Source organism: Mobula birostris, chromosome X (assembly GCF_030028105.1).
Source record: "Mobula birostris isolate sMobBir1 chromosome X, sMobBir1.hap1, whole genome shotgun sequence".
In the NCBI taxonomy this organism is placed as follows: domain Eukaryota; kingdom Metazoa; phylum Chordata; class Chondrichthyes; order Myliobatiformes; family Myliobatidae; genus Mobula; species Mobula birostris.
Window position 1 is genome coordinate 31524045 of NC_092402.1, and position 15640 is coordinate 31539684.

Genomic DNA, 15640 nt, shown 5'->3' on the forward strand with positions numbered 1-15640 from the left:
CCTGCATAGTTAATTAATCCCCATTGGCCATATTATCAAAGATAAATTAAAAGATACTTGTGCATTTATAATTGTTGATTAACACCATAACTAATGCTATTCAGATACAGAAGATACAGACATCTTCTGATAGACAATGCCATAGGTAGACAATTATGACACAGTTACCATCATGTGACCATCAAAATTTTAATAAACATCATTGCATAACAAAAAGAATAATTGACGTTACAAAGACAATACATCTTCACCATAATTCAGCATTAAATGGATTGCCAATCAACAAGTTATAATTTATATTAATTTCCCAGATTGATTTAAATTGATGATATTAAATTAGTCTTTCATGTGTTGTCTAGTCTGTAACAAATCATCTTTTTTCCTTCTTGGAATGCTTGAATCACGGGCAAAGCCACATTTGATTCCCATTCAAAATTGCCTTTTAGGAGATGGTAGGAGAAAATCCTAGAGACTCTGTGTTCTTTGCACTATAGATACCATCTCAGAGCTGTTGGATAAAAATATCTAGAATTCTGACCCATCAATAATGAATAAGCAATGATACATTTCAATTCACAGTGATGTGTGACCTTCAGGATAGTGGAGATTTTCTGACCCTATGCATCAAATGCACTGATCAATTCAAGTAGATTATGCTTAAATATTCCAATGCTTTCCTGTTCTTCATGAACTTAAGATAATCCAAAACAATGTTGCCCATATCCTATTTTTTTAAGTTCTACTTATTTAATGATCTCCCAACTAAGCAGAATCAGCCTTTTAAACCAGACAATTTTGCTTTCAAATCCAAGAAGAACAGATATCTCCGTTCTTCTGTGTTCAGAAATAATTGCTTCCAATCCTTTCTACCTCTGAGACATCTGCACTCATTCAATTCTAAACTCTTCAACATCCCTGAATCTGATCACCCTGCCAATGGCAAACATCCCTTCAGCTGCTAACTCTCTAAACTTACTAATTCTCTCCATCTCCATTATTAGTATATTATCTCTTTGAGTAAACTTTTGGTCATATGTTGAAATTGTAATTGTTATACGGTTATATGGTTATATATTTTGAGATGTCCTTATGTAGAACGTCCTCATTCTGCTGTTCCCTACAAAGTAACTTGTGTTTTTTATTACTATGTTAAATGTAGCCTTTAATGAAAGTCATTCGTACTATTGGTAGAGAAAACAAGTTGTGAAAGTACTACAGAAAACCTTTGGCACATTTTTCTTTCGCATTGCAGTTACTGAATACTTCTGGTGGAGGGAAAGGATGTTTATTACATGGGGCAAGTTAACAATTTTGTTCTGAATGGTACTCTACAGTGTTGTTAACCATATAACCATATAACAATTACAGCACGGAAACAGGCCATCTCGGCCCTTCTAGTCCGTGCCGAAACTGTTGAAACTGCTGTTCCCCGGGCAACTGGAGTGTATTCCATCATGTCTGCTATGGCATCTAGATGGTGGAAAAGCATTATATAACTTAACAAGAGATAACTAACTATTGACTGTTTACTGATCTCACAATGTTAATGTAACTAGTTTAGTAACATTCCTGGTCAAAGGTAAGAACATGACCATGAGTGTTGGGGGATTTGGTAATAATAATACCATTGAATGGAAGGAAGGGTGGTGAGAGTCTCTCTTAATGGAGATACTGTTATCTGGCTTATGCACATGTGGCCTAATGTGTCCAGGTACTGTTGCATATGGTAATCAGATGAATCACAAATTGAACTATAACGCTGTTCAATTATCTGCAGATAACCCCATTTTTTGCACTAGATCAGGAGAGGTGGTTCATTGATGAAACAGTTGAAAATGATTGAACTGAGGGCATCACGCTGGGGTTGAAATATTTGACCTCGAACAACCACAGTGATTTTGCTTTTTGAATCATACAGAAAAGCTGTTTGACTGATCATTCAGTTTCACTCGGACTCGTGAAGTCACACTCAAATGTCAAGGGTACTGCATCTCTGGAATTCAGCTCTTTTTGCAAGCAGTTGTGTTGGAGGCTGCAGAAGGCTGAAATACACAATTCACTCTTCACTTCTCGGCGGATGTAGCTCCAAATTCCTTAACCTTGCCTCTTAAATTTGCATGCTGGGCTTCACATTGGTTGAGGATGAATACGTTGGCAAAGGTTCCTCCTCCTCCTGTTCATTGTGTTATTACCCACCACCATTCATCTCCTTAGATATCATTTCAGGGTACATGACTATATGCCCAGTGAAACAAAATATGTACTTCGCTACCTATCTTACTTCCCCGTCCCAACCTAGTCATCCTGAGAAAATGTACATGGAAAATGGAATATGTTGGAAACACTCAGCAGATCATTAACAATTGCTCCTTCAGCTGCCTAATCTCTGTGTTTATGTTTTTATTTCAGATTTCCAGCCCAGGCAGTGTACATTTGATTTGTCTGAGTTTCTGCTTACTTTCTTTTCTGCTCTTCTCTTGATGCAAGAGGTTAATGTAGGAGAGGGATCATGATATTTGGAAAGTTTTACAACATTATTGTTTCTAGGTCAGCATGGTAGATGTTGCTTTAAGGTCGTTTCTTTTTCTTTGAGGATTACATATTAAATGGATATAACATTAGGATTTAGACAAAATAGTAGGAAATATCTATTGCCCTGCCTTCATCAATCTTTCCAGATAGCTTCACAAAAAATAATTAAATAAGTGATGCAGGATCTCCCCCACTCAAAGCCATACCGACTCCCCCTGATCATGGACAGATCCTCAGTGACAAGGAGCCTTTGTTGGTGATCTAGGCAGGACGTGGGTCACTGGAAGTGGGCATTCATTGACTGGTGAGGAACAGTGGTCAAAGTTGACTTGGAATATTGGTGGGATATGTCCTGATGAAGGGTCTTAGTCTGAAATGTTGACTCTTTATTCTTTTCCATAGATGCTGCCTGGCCTGCTGAGTTCCTCCAGCATTCTGTGTGTGTTGCTGGGATGGAGGTCAGCTTGCATTTACAGATAGGTACTGTAGGTGCGGCTGTGCTGGATAGGGATCTGGACTTTGTAGGAGTGCAGAAGAGTTGATGGATGAATTATTAACAGAGAGTATTGGGATAGGAAAAGAAGGGTTCATGGAAGGGTCAGGGGATTCTGTTGGTTATAGGGACCCTGCCTAAGCCAGATTGCAAGAGCTGGGGACTAAACATAGATATAACTTTTTTGATATCTGAAACAGGCTCCACAAGCATTGAGGGGACTTGCTTCCACATGGGTGGTCCTGATTAGTATACACTGTACATGCAAATGTGAAAATCCCAGAGAGGGCATGTAGGCATCAATTACACAACATGGAATGCAACAAAGATCTCCGAGGTTTGTTGTACATTCACATACTAGACATATGGAGGACTTAGAAATAGAAAATGTTACTAAGTTCCTGATTCCCCATTATGTTTTAGTACTTTCTGTTCAAACTGAATAGGTCACACAAAAAACCACGGCACCACATGCTTCACTGTGGGGGGGGTGGGGGGGGGAGAGGGAGAGGGAGGAGAAGGGGGTAGTGGGGGAGGGGGAAAGGGGAGGGGGAGGGGGGAGAGAGGGAGATCATCAGATGGTAATCTTAACAGAAGCCATTGATAATAAGCAAGCACCAGCCTTCAACTCCTTTCCATTGTAGCCTATACCGATATCACAGAGCTCCCAGTATTTTCTTGCTATCATAAGCAATAATCACAATTTAATTTACCAGGACACACCTGTGTCAACAAAGATTATCATCGATTAGAATGATTACTGCACAATGTTTACATAGACTGCAGCTACTTGACATAATGGGTTCTTAAAACTAACCGCAATATTTAAACAGGGCTTGATTGGCTATATGAAGTTTCAGCAGGAGCAATCTCAATCTTCAATATGTACACATAGAGATATATTTGTTCAGCATTGAGACAGAGAGTAAATAACAGTGAGGCACTCTGAGATACTTTGCCAATATCCAGAGAACATAACTTGTTGATACACAAGAGATAAAGGACTAAAAAAGTAAAGGAGTTTATCGCAACACCTTGAGAGATAAATCACAACTGTGCCAAGAAACACTGATAAGATAGGCATAATAAATAACAGATCAGTGTACCATGCATAGGTGTAAAATATCATAGATGGAAGAGAACATTCATTGACAGAGAGCAGAAAAGGTATAAATAGACTAGATATTAGAGGTACAGTAAATTTGAGAATGAAGGTATCTGACATCAGTATGTCATGGACATCCCAAGAGGGGTCCTCAGTCTCAAAGGTTTACATGGGCCAATGATGGTTTCTATAACCTTATTGAACATGGTTATAGTCATTCTTGAGGAGCTGACAATCATCTCACATTGCTTTTATTACATTCAAAATGCCTAGAACACAATGGAACTTGATTCTTTGAGGAAACTCTTCCACCTGACCTGCCTTGTTTGATTCTTATACTGGGGTTAACTAAAAGCTCCCTGAGTCTATTGCTCAGTCTCTAAGTTTACCCCTAGTCATAGTCATAGTCGTGCTTTATTGATCCCGAGGGAAATTGGTTTTCATTACAGTTGCACCAACCAAGAAAAGAGTATAAATATAGCAATATAAAACTATAAATAATTAAATAGTAATATGTAAATTATGCCAGAAAATAAGTCCAGGACCAGCCTATTGGCTCAGGGTGACTGACCCTCCAAAGGAGGAGTTGTAAAGTTTGATGGCCACAGGCAGGAATGATTTCCTATGACACTCAGTGTTGCATCTTGGTGGAATGAGTCTCTGGCTGAATGTACTCCTGTGCCTAACCAGTACATTATGTAGCGTATGGGAGACATTGTTCAAGATGGCATGCAACTTGGACAGCATCCTCTTTTCAGACACCACCGTCAGAGAGTCCAGTTCCACCCCCACAACATCACTGGCCTTACGAATGAGTTTGTTGATTCTGTTGGTGTCTGCTACCCTCAGCCTGCTGCCCCAGCACACAACAGCAAACATGATCGCACTGGCCACCACAGACTCGTAGAACATCCTCAGCATCGTCCGACAGATGTTAAAGGACCTCAGTTTCCTCAGGAAATAGAGACGGCTCTGACCCTTCTTGTAGACAGCCTCAGTGTTCTTTGACCAGTCCAGTTTATTGTCAATTTGTATCCCCAGGTATTTGTAATCCTCCACCATGCCCACACTGACCCCCTGGATGGAAACAGGGGTCACCGGTGCCTTAGCTCTCCTCAGGTCTACCACCAGCTCCTTAGCCTTTTTCACATTAAGCTGCAGATAATTCTGCTCACACCATGTGACAAAGTTTCCTACTGTAGCCCTGTACTCAGCCTCATCTCCCTTGCTGATGCATCCAACTATGGCATCCCACTCCATCCCACTCCATACTGATTTGTCTATCCGTGGTCTTTTCCATTACTGTGGATAGGTCAACAAATGCAAACTGGACAAACACCACATATTCTACATGGAAAGTTTACAATCCAATGGTATGAACCACAAATTTTCCAATTTCATGTAAAATAATCACCCGGGTGTCCTCCTACACACACTCTTTTGTTCCTTAGTTCACTTTTCCCATCGCCTTCACCCACCTGGTTGCATTTGTCATCATTCTGTCCTCACATGATTCCATTTTTCATCCACGAGCCTCTTTCCATCCCTACCTCACATATTGCTATATAATGACAATTTCTGCCCTCCTCTCTCGATCTGATGCAGTGTCTTCACCCAAGACATTAACTTACACCTTTTGCCTCTAAAGATGCTACTTTACCCATCCAGTTATTCCAGCATTCTGTATTTTTGTTGTCGAGAAAGATGTATGGTATGTATTTAGTGTATATAGTATGAATAAAGTATATTTTGGGGAAAATAATGACCTTAAGATACTACGTATGGAGATACTACTTATGCTATTAGACGCTGGCTTTCATCTCAATGTTACTTGCATTGTTACATCCATCATATCATCCCCACTGTCAGTCTAATTGAGATGAAGATCCAGGAAACGATAACTGAGTACCACGTCAAGGAAACACAAAGTTGTCCGAAAGTAGGCCTAATCTACTTTAAGCAATTCATCATTAAGGCACTACACTGTATCAAAGGAAAGATGATTTCTTCAGGCAAGTACCTTGGTTAACATCGTGCAAATTTGTACATGGGGATTAAGTTTGCTGACAGTTTCCAACAATGAAAGTTGGGAGAAACTTTTACTTAAATGGGGGACATTGCACTAATCAATGTGTATTGAAGTGCTTATTTGCATCTTCCATCCATCACTGGCAGTTATACTTTTGACTATGCATTTAAAATAATAGTTGTTATTTTCTGTTCCTTTCCTGATCTATGTCCTATTGTTCAGGCAGAAGCTATTAGTACATAAAAGACAAAAAAAAACAGGAGAAACCTGTTAAGATCAATCCTCCATAAGTTACTTGTGTCTTGGCTTGGAGTGAGGCACAGTTCACATAGCTCCATCTAAGCAGCCAGACAACACTAAAATTCTCCAGAGCCTGGGTAAACAGGAGATTTGCTAGTAAAATTTATATTCAAAAAACTTTAAAAAATGAAAGCTGAAGTCCAAGTAGATTTTCAAACTTTTGGCTTTTGAAATAGATCCCTCCTCCCGAGGTTAAAAATCTATTTCATGGACTGAAACTTCAAATGCAAAGTTTGATACTGGGTGTGAAGATGAAACCAAGGCTCCACCCATTGCATTTGCTGTTTATTGCTGCACATTGGGCTGTGTTTGAGTAACCCTCTTAACCACAGCTCCATAGGTTTCTGGAATTCATAGGAGCTCAATGACTTCTGACAAGGAAATATGTCAATATGGACTGAAGTTTCACAGCTGCTTTCTTGCTTTTGAAAAAGGTTTTGCACACAGTACTAGTGCTGAGATGTTATTTTGACACGTGTGAAGGCTTGTGTGTCTGAACTGTACTTTAGTGCCCCAACATAGCCACTACAAATCAAAGACAACATTGTAGCCATGTTGGAATCCTGAGTATTTGCTACTGCTGTGGTAGTTGATTGTGAAGGAAATCATTCAGCAGCTTCTGCAGATCACCAGCACCTGCTGAAGAGCATTTAGGGATTTGTAATAAATGCCCACCTTGCCAGCAAAACACAGCTCTCAGAAAAAATAAATTAATAGAAAGAAATAAATCCTGAAGTTATATGGATGGTCTCTTCGCTCAGAGGTTTGCTAATATTATGACTGGTAACATTGTAAAATTATCAATAAGTACACTCTCTGTTTTATCAAATAACTTAAAGTCAGTTCCCTCTTTGTTATGTTTTGTACTCCAGAAACATAATGAAAGAAGAACACGGGAGCTGGGATAACTTATCTACATAGTAAGTTTTTCTTCAATGAGGCACTCACATATGACATGGTGGTGTAATATCATATGCCATTCATCTACTTCTTACATACAAAATACGGCGGGGAGCCACGTGTCCTCGGTCATGACAAGGATTAGGCTTCAAGCTGTGGCATTGCCTGTTTACAGCCATCCAGGAGAGAGGCGTCAGAGTTGGTGTGCTCCACCAGAGGCGGTATGGAGCGGTGTCCAAGCTGGAGTTGGTACTGTCCCCCACAGTGTTCGCTCAGCAGAAGACAAGCTGTATTGTATTCGACTGCAGACTGTTGCAACATTCAGGGACTCAGGGTCCTGGACTATACTGAATATATTTATTATTTGCCTGTGACTGTATTTTACTGATATCTTATACCTGTTTGCTACCTTATATGTGCTATATGTGCCTTGTGCTGTGTATGACTGCTGGTACTGTGCTTTGTACCTTGATCCTGGAGTAACGCTGTTTCCTTTGGCTGTATTCATGGATATTCCTGTATGGTTGAATGACAATTAAACTTGAGCTTCAACCCATAATGAATTATGTAAACAAACAAAGAATGCTTAATCAAGTAATGGTTGGCGGTTGGCATCCATCTGTCTCAAAGGACAATGGGTAATGCTGATCATCATCACAAGCCTGGGCAGAAGGTATGGAGATCCAGAGATGCCTAGTCGTCAAGTTCCCTCTTTCGGCCTCACCTTTACAAGGAGTGCTTATGTAGCAATACGTCTGGTACCAGCTTGGCTGCAGGAGCTGCCAGAAGGATGTTCAATGATGTTCAGTCACCTTAGGGGTTCCACTCTGGATTTGCTGTCTGGGTTTACTCCCATAGCCTTCGTCTCTCCCGAGGCTGCCCACAAGGCACTGGGGCTATTTACCCATAGCTGGGGATCTGGTTCATGAGCACTAAGGCATGTCCACACACTGGTGGGCCTGTATGCTACGTGTGCAGGGGCTAGACCTCCTCCCCCTCCTCTGTAGCTCAGGCTGAGTCCGAAAAGAGTTCAGTTTCCATGTGTTGCCAGCAAGGAGGCTTGCTGTTGGAGAGGCTATGTACTGGCAGGGAGAGACTTACACAATTAAGCAATATACTTATAATATTACTCAAGTATTACTGAAATATCAAATACACAACACTCCTTCCTCCCTTCTTAGATATAAGTAAACTTAAAATTGTCCTCTTTTGTAAAGGTATTTCCTTTTCCAGGCATAAACAGGACAATCAATTAGCATTTCCATGATTAGATGTTCTCTTGAATTTGATTTTGTAATTGCGTCCTCTGAGAAATAGAGCCCATCTCTGCATTTGTGCTGCCTCTGTTAGTGGAACATTTTTCTGTGGGTTGAAAATGGACCCTAGTGGTTGATGATCAGTAATGAGGGTAAACTCTGTCCCATACAAGTACTGGTTGAAATGTTTTACACCCGAAACCAGACTCAAAGCCTCTTTGTCAATCTCTGCATAATTTTTTTCTGGAACAGTAAGGGAACATCATGCAATGGCCATAGGGTGTTCACTTCCATTACTCATAACATGTGACATGACTGCTCCCATACTCTAAGGTGAGGTGTTACAGGCAAGCTTCACTGAATTCTATAGATCATAATGTATGAGTACAGTGTCTGATGTCACCATTTCCTTTGCCTTCTGGAAAGCTACTTCACTCTGCTTTGTTCATTGCAATTTCTTCTTGATCTTAGTAATGAGTTCAAGAGATGCAGCACAGTAGCCAGGTTTGGCAGGAACCTGTTGTAGTAAGTGACAAATCCTATAAGGATTGCAACTGTGACACATCCTTTAGCCTTACGGCATCCACCACTGCGTTAATTTTCTCAGCACACGTGAATGGAAAACCAACACCAAGGCTGTTTACAAAAAAGGGATGAGCAGACTCTGTTTTCTAAGGAAGCTGAGATCCTTCAACATGTGTAGCAGGAGATCTTTTACCAGTCTGTTGTAGCGAGTGCAGTCTTCTTTGCTGCCTTATGTTGTTGGAGCAGCATCAATGCTGGTGATGCAAAAAGACGAAATAAACTCATCAAAAATGCTGGATCCGTCCTTGGTTACAACCCGGACTCGTTTGAGTTAGTGGTGGAGAGGAGGCCACTAAACAAACTGTTATCCATTACGGACAATCTGGTACATCCTCTCCATGACCTACTGAATAAGCTGCAGAGCACCCTTTCAAACAGACTCATTCAACTCCGCTGTCACAAGGATCGTTACGGAAAATCTTTCCTACCGAATGCAATAAGCATATACAGCAGTTCATCTCTGTGTGACAGGAGAACACACATCATAGTACAATAGTCTTTGCTTTATTATTTTGTACATTATTATTGCACATTATTGTGTATATTATTATTCTGTATGCTATTATTAGTTAAGTCTGCACACTGCTAAGTGTGTTCTTAACTGTTGCTGCTGTAACGAAAGAATTTCCTACTCGGGATCAATAAAGTACTTATTATTATTATTGTTGTTGTTGTTATTAATGCTTGTGCATCAATGGTGTGCCACAATAAGTGATGCTTGGTTTAAAAATTCACACTTGTTGGATCATGCTCAGAGCTCATAATCTTCCAATCTTTTCAACATTGTCTTGAGATTATGGAGATATTCCTTGTCTTCCTTACCGGTGGCAATGACAACATCCAGGTAGTAATGAGTGCTTGGACAGCTTTGCAGCACCTGGTCCATAGCTTTCTGCCAGAGTGCCAGTGCAGATGCTACTCCAAAAAGAAGTCTATTATAAAGATAAAACCGCTTGTGAATGTTTATGGTGAGAACACTTGGGACTCTTCTTCCATTTTCATCTGTAAGTAGGCCTCAGCTAGGTCCACTTTGCTGAGGTGTTTTCCTCCAGAAAGGTTTGAAAAGATATCCTCTATCCTGGGCAGAGGATATTGATCTACTTTCAGTACTGGGTTGATTGGTGACCTTAAAGACACAACAAATCCTGACAGACTCATTCTTCTTGGCTACTAGATCATTGGCATTACCCATGGGCTCCATTCAATGTTGAACAGAATTCCTTCAGCTCCATGCAATCTCGTTCACTTGCTACATTATCATGGATGGCATACAGAACCGGATGGGTGTTGTAAAACTTGGGTGTGGCATTTTCGTTTAACACAATTTTACCCTTGGTATGTTTGAATTTTCCAATGCCATCCTTAAACACTGCTGTGGCATCATCCACTACCTTTCTTAATTTGCTTTCAGTTGACCCTTTTGCAGGGGATGTGGCATGCAAATAGTGGATGGATTTGCAATCAAGTTGTAGTTGTCTCAGCTAATTGTGATCGCACAATGCTGGCCTTCCTGTTCTTACCACATACAAACCCAATATGACTTGTTGGTTGTTGTATTTCACTGTCACGAATGTCATTCCCACAGGAGGATTTTTTCTTCAGTATAAGTTCTTAGTTAGATATTTGCAAGCTTCAATTCAATATCTTGAAATGCCGTACAAACTCATTTTCTGTAACAACTGAAACAGCCCAGCTAGTGTCCAATTCTGTTTTAATTAATTTACCATTCACTTCTGGTGTAAGTCATATTGCTTGTCTCCTGTTAGTTTTCTCAATGCTACAGAGTCCTATATCACTCACATCATTATCAGATTTTTCATCAACAGCATGCAGATTAGTGCTCTTTTTGAAACTGCAAACTTGGCTCTTTATCTTTCTCTGTACCTTGTGCAGTCCATTTATTTTTGTTTGCCTGACATGCTCTTTGTATATGTCGTATTTTGTTGCATTTTCTGCAAATTTTGCCTTTAAATCTACATTGATCTGGTGTATGTGAGCCCTTCACACGGGTAACACAATTTGTTCAGCCAGGCAGGTGTCTGTTTAGTTGTTGCAATTTTGTTCATGCTCACTTTCATTCCTGATTGCAATTCAGTTGCACCTCTGGTTGCAGTTTCCATTGATACAATGATTTCAACTGCTCTTTTAAATGTGAGTTGTGTTTCAGTCAGGAGCCATTTTGAATACTTCCTTGTAAGATTCCACAAACTAAATGATCTCTCAGTGCATCCTTAAGCCCATCACTGAACTGACAATAATTGGACAATTTCTTCAATGAATTGTAACCCAAAATGGACTCCCCTTCCTTTTGATTCCACTTATGAAACCTAAGGTGTTCTGCATTCAATGTTTTTTTAAACAATGGTTTTGCTTTTATATGTTCCTGCTTTAATTTCATGATTTCAGCAAAGCTCATTTCAGCTGGTTTGTTTGGAGCAGTTAAACTTCTAAGCAAACTTTATACTGTTCTACCTATTGCACTCAGTAACATTGGCACTCATTTTTTATTGGTTGTTCCATTTCCTTTAACATACTGCTCAATTCATTCATTATCCATCATCTAGTTATCTGTTGTACAGTTGAACTCATCTATCTTTCTGATGTAGCCAGCCATTTCTGCTTTTTAAAATAATTATTATTATCACATGGCGCTCACCATTCATGAACCCATGAATTTCATCCATTTTCTGTCTTTCCAGAAACCAACTTAAAGAAAAACACGGGAGCTGGGATAACTTGTCTACTTAGTTTTTCTTTAGTGAGGCACTCACATATTTCGTGGTGGCATAATGCCATATGCCATTTACGTACTTCTTGCATATAACCTGTAATGAATTTTGTAAACAAATATGGAAGTTTAATTAAATAATATGTTTACAATATTACTGAAATACTAAATACACTACACTCTTCACCAAGGATTACTTGTCAGATCCATCTTGATGGCACCGGGTATTTAGACGTTGGCTTACCATTGGATTCCTTTACTTTTGATGATTATCACTGGGACTTTGGGAATTTGGGAGAGGAGTTTGCCTCCCAAAAATCAAGTCCATTATGGCAAAATCTAAATGGACTAAAATTTGAATCCTAGACTCCACTGAGTTTAAATGAGTCAGCTACAGAATGAACTGTCCTCTATGGGCTCTTTGAAAGTCCTGGAATAAGATGAAGGAAATTACCACCCATGGATTAAGAATTTAAAACTACATGTACTGACTACTGAATACATTTTATTCCCACTATTCTCCCTATAGCAAATTTAAAATTCTTCATTTGAGCAGTTTATAATCATCACACACTTTGTCTGAAATTTTTATATAGCTGTGGTTGTTTCATTAGAAGGAAGATTAAAACATTTTTGAAATGCTGAAAGGCATAGTTAGTTCAGATATAACAGTCTGTTTAGGTTAAATAGTGATCATGGAATGACGGGACATGAGAATTAAATTTGTAAGCCTCAAGCAAGCTTCAGAGTGATCAGTTAATGTTTCTCCACACCAAGCTGTGAAAATGCGGAATTTGTTTCTACTAAATTTAGTTGTCGTTGTTAAACTAATACCTGTAGAAATCAATTGATTGCAAGATTGGAAGTTGTGTGAGTGATTTGTTGCGGAAAACTGAATAAGGTGAAGCCAAGAAGTGAAATCTAAAGCAGAACATCATATTTTTCTATTTACTATTTCATCTGTTTTGTGATTGTTCTCTGTCCCTCTGTTGCTCCTTTTATTACTAGCTTACCCACTCAAACACTGGTCAGACTTCGAATGCTCCTCTCTGGTGGCTTTCCCAATAGCTATTCTAATACCTGTATTCAGAGGGCATGAGTTCCAATCTCTGAACAATCTGCTGTCAACTGTAAATGCACCCAGGAGGGAAAAGAGAAATGTGATATTCTGGGCCATGCACATACATACATACTGCTGAGGTGATGACGAATTCAGTACCTTGGGCATATTCACCATATGAACAATGGGACAATTCTCAAAGATGTTCACTATGGACAACGAATATCACAGAACGGTCAATTGGATGCCTGTGAAGTGGGAACTACAGGGAATGGACGTTAATGAAGAGCCCATAGAAATAATGAACAGTGCACAGACACACTTTCTTTCATTTGCACCTGATGCAAAGCACTGCTGCTTCTGTGTGGCCCTCTGCAGCTATAGCAGACTGAGGACACTGTTTAAGATGCAAAGTCAGCCTTTTCAACATAAAGTAGCCCATGATAATATATTTATGAAACAATAAATACAGTATGATGATAAAAACTTAAATTCCGAAGTACTTAAAAAAAGGCACCCATTAGTCTTGCGAGACCATGGATCTGTGCCTAGAAGGTCTTCTAGGGCGCAGGCCTGGGCAAGGTTGTATGGAAGACCGACAGTTGCCCATGTTGTAAGTCTCCCCTCTCCACGACACCGATGTTGTCCAAGGGAAGGGCAAGGGCCGATACAGCTTGGCACCAGTGTTGTCACAGAGCACTGTGTGGTTAAGTGCCTTCCTCAAGGACACATAACACACTGCCTTGGCTGGGGCTACGAACTCACGACCTTCAGGTCGTTAGTCGAATGCCTTAACCACTTGGCCACGTGCCCAGATAGTACTTAATAGTATGGGTAACATCTATGCTAAGAGAAACAGAGCTTAACATTTCAGGTCCAAAACCCTTCAGCAGAACTGAAACAGTGACTCTGTTTCCTGATTGACAGATGCTGCATCTTCCCTGATCTGTTGAATATTATTTGCTTTTTCAGTTTTAATATTAGATTTCCAGCAACCGCTGATCTTACTTTGAGTTTTATAAATATTAGAATGGTGTCCATGTTTCTACTGAAGTTCAGCTTAACGTTTGTTGCCAAAAGACAGCACAGGTTAGTTCCCCTGCATCTACCCTCCTTTGACCCCCATGTCAGGATAGGATTTGTTCTTCTTATTATTTGTTCCAATTTCTGCCTCTTTTTTACATTTGACAGTATTGGGACCACTTCTTTACACATTATATGCCAATGAATTGGATGACAGAATTGATAGCTTTGTGGCCAAGTTTACGGACAATATGAAGATAGGTGAGTGTTGAGAAAGTGGGGAATCTACAAAGGAGCTTGGACAGATTGGGGGAATAGGCAAGGAAGTGGCAGATGGAATGTAGTGTAGACAAGTGTATGGTCATTCACTCTGCTAAAAAGAATAAAGGCATAGGTTATTTTCTAAATGGAGAAGAATTTCAAAAATCAGAGATACAAAGGGACTTGGGAGCCTTTGTGCAAGATTCCATTAAGGTTAACTTGCAGGTTGAGTCTGTGGTAAGGAAGGGAAATGCAATGTTAGCATTCATTTTGAGAGGACTAGACTGCAAGAGCAAGGATGTGATACTGAGGGTTTATAAGGCACTGGTTAGACCACACGTAGAGTATTGTGAGCAGTTTTGACCCCCTTATTTAAGAAAAGATGTGCTGGCATTGGAGAGGGTCCAGAGGAGGTACACGAGAATGTATCTGGGAAGTAAAGGGTTAATGTATGAGGAGTGACTGATGGCTCTGGGCTTGTATTTACTGGAGCTTAGAGGAATGGGGGGGGGAGGGGGATTCTCACTGAAACCTATTGAATACTGAAAGACCTAGACAGAGTGGATGTGGAGATGATGTTTCCTACAGGGTGTGAGTCCAGGACCAGAGGGCACAGACTCAGAATAGAGGGATGTCCATTTACAACAGAAATTCTTTAGCCCGATGGTGGTGAATCTGTGGAATTCATTGCACGGATGTCTGGGTAAGTCAAGTCATTTTGTATATTTAAAGCAGAGGTTGATAAGTTCTTTGTTAGTCAAGGTGTCAAAGGCTGCAGGAAGAAGGCAGGAGAATGGGGTTGAGAGGGACAGTAAATCAGCCATGACGAATGGCAGAACATTCAATGAGCCTAGTGGCCTAATTCTGCTTTTATGTCTTTTGGTCTTATGTCTTACCATTTGTTGATGTACTAAAAGCACATTTGAATAAAAGGAAACTAAACAAGGTTCCAAATTGAGTTGGTGTGAGAATACATCTGCCTGAAACTTAAGAGGTTCAGGGTTTGAGATATCATATTGAATAGAATCTTTCATATCACTTGGAAGGATTTGAACATGTTGATGAACCTTGGAGGATAGCCAGAGTTTTCCAGTCCTTTCAACAATCTTCTTTGTACACAAGTTCAAAGGCCTTACTTTAATTTATTGACAATCTCCAGTAGCATATCAATAACAGTGAAACCCGGGACCAAGAGAAAGTAAAACTGGACATAACACATCAGAAAAAAGTCTTGGTTTCTTCAGTATGTGCTCAGCAGAACAGGATCATGAAAGGAACAGCATCTACATAACAATACTGTCAGCAAACAAGACAAATGATGGTTTGAGGCTCACTTCAGTGACACAATGCTAGCCATTGATGCAAAGC